Below are 2,674 nucleotides of genomic sequence, written 5' to 3'. Positions count from 1 at the left end.
GAAAGTGTGTCTTCATCATGGGGAGAAACAGGTGGAGACCTACGCCATCCTGGACGATGGGTCCGAGCGCACCATCATCCTTCATCAAGCTATTCAAGAACTCGGCCTGCAGGGTCGGAAAGAGAGTCTTGCCCTCAGAACAATCCGTCAGGATGCCAGAGGTGTGTCAGGGACGTCAGTCTCCTTCTCCTTATCACCAGCATGCCAACCACAGAAGCGCTACAGAATCAAGCATGCGTTTTCATCTGCCGAGCTTGGTCTGTCCACACATTCCCATCCAGTCGAGGCTCTACAGAAGACATACCGCCACCTCAGAGGTCTACCTCTCCAGTCATTCTCAAATGCACAGCCACTGCTGCTTATCGGGTCTGACTACCCTCACCTGCTAACACCTGTTGAGCCAGTACGCTTAGGTCCACCCGGAGGACCAGTCGCACTGAAGACACGTCTGGGATGGACACTGCAGGGGCCTGCCAAGGTACTCATCCATCAACCTTCAACCATTCAGTGCCTGTTCACCAGCTCCCCCTCCCCCTCTTCAGAGCTTCTCCAACACGTGTCCAAGCTATGGCAGATGGATGTATTGCCATACCGCAATGAGAAGCTGGCTACGCGGTCAAAACAGGACACAGCCGCTGTCAGGAGGTTGGAGGAACAAACTGTCAGAGTGGAAGTGAATGGTGTTCAGCGTTACGCCACACCCCTTCTGTGGAAAGACAGCACCCCAATGCTCCGTGCATCCAAAGAGGCAGTCCTGGGCCATCTTCGAGGTACAGAGAAGCGTCTGACACGGGAGCCCGCCAGAGCTGACTCATACAGGCAGGAAATCCAGAAGCTGCTTGATGCTGGCTATGTGAACAGACTTTCCCCCGCAGAAGCAGAGATGAATGACTGTGCATGGTTCATCCCACATCACATGGTCCATCACAATGGCAAAGACCGCATTGTGTTTAACTGTTCGTTCACCTATCAAGGGGAAAACCTGAATGAACAGCTCCTCCCCAGTCCCACTCTAGGTTCATCCCTACTTGGTGTGCTGCTCCGCTTCAGGCAGCATTCCATCGCTGTCAGCAGCGACATCAAAGGGATGTTCCATCAGGTGCGTCTCCTTCCTGAGGACAAACCCTATCTACGCTTCCTGTGGCGGGACATGGACCGCAGCCGGGAGCCAGACGTCTACGAATGGCAGGTGCTCCCATTCGGGACAACTTGCAGCCCTTGCTGCGCCACTTTCGCCCTCCAGAAACATGTCCAAGATCACAGCAGCCCGGAGGAAGATACCCGCCACTGTATCGAACACTGTTTTTATGTGGATAATCTCCTGCAAAGCTTTACCACCATTTCAGAAGCCAGGCAACTCGTCAACAAGCTGCAGCCACTACTACAGTCAGGAGGATTCGAGCTGCGCCAGTGGGCTTCTAACCAGCCAGACATCATCAGCGAGCTGCCAGCTGACCTCAAATCAGAGAGCTGTGAACTCTGGTTGTCATATGAGGCTGCTGATCCTCAGGAGAGGACCCTGGGACTTCTCTGGCACTGCATGTCTGACACGCTCACTTACCGGCTCCGCCACTCAGACCATCCAGAACCTACTATGCGCAGCATCTATCGGGTCCTAGCCAGACAATACGACCCTATTGGTCTGCTCATTCCATACACCACGCGAGCAAAAATCCTGGTGCAGCAGTTATGGAGGAAAAGAAGAGACTGGGATGATCCGAACCTGCCTGAGGACATCTTACAGTTGTGGCACATGTGGGAAAGTGAACTTCATAAGCTCCCATCCCTCTCACTTCCCCGGTGCTATGTTCAACCAGGCACAGAGAAGACAACATCCACTCAGACCATACACATCTTCACAGATGCATCAGAGAGAGCTTACGGGGCAGTAGCCTATCTCAGGACAGTGGACAAGACGGGTTCCATCCAGCTGGCTTTCCTGGCAGCCAGGTCACGAGTTGCCCCTGTCCGACAGCAGTCAATTCCCAGATTGGAGCTCTGTGCTGCCCACACTGGTGCCCAGCTGGCAGCTGTCCTCAAAAAAGAGCTCACATTGCCCATCACCAGCATCACCTACTGGACTGACTCGACCACTGTGTTAGGCTGGCTGCAGTCCCAATCCTGCCGCTATAAGGTGTTTGTTGGCACCAGGGTGGCTGACATTCAGGAGCTGACGGAGGACAGCATATGGAGGTATGTCGCTTCCTCAGAAAATCCTGCAGATGACATCACGAGGGGGTTAACTCTGTCTCAGTTGCTTCAAGGTCACCGCTGGATCGATGGCCCACCTTTCCTGCAGCAGGACGAAGGTTCATGGCCCGTGTGTCCAGACATCACGTCACCTGATGAGCCAGACGAACTCCGCAAGTCACATTTCTGTGGCCACCTGACAGTGAGTTCCAACCCACCGTTGCCTGATGCCAGACACTACAGCAACTATCAGGAGCTGCTGGATGCTTCTGTCAGAGCCCGTTATGGGGCGGCCGGCAGTCCAGACCTCACAGCAGAGGACTACAGACAAGCTGAAATGGCCCTCTTCAGAGCTGTGCAGACAGAGTGTTTCCAAGAGGACCTCCACCTGCTCTCACAAGGTAAACCAGTCCCCCATAACAGTCGGCTCCTCACATTGGCTCCAGAGTACGATGCAGATGTCCAGCTGATTCGTGTGGGAGGA

This window comes from Salarias fasciatus, chromosome 6, assembly GCF_902148845.1.
Source record: "Salarias fasciatus chromosome 6, fSalaFa1.1, whole genome shotgun sequence".
In the NCBI taxonomy this organism is placed as follows: domain Eukaryota; kingdom Metazoa; phylum Chordata; class Actinopteri; order Blenniiformes; family Blenniidae; genus Salarias; species Salarias fasciatus.
The sequence above is the reverse complement of the archived record's forward strand: the minus strand, read 5'-3'. Positions refer to the sequence as shown.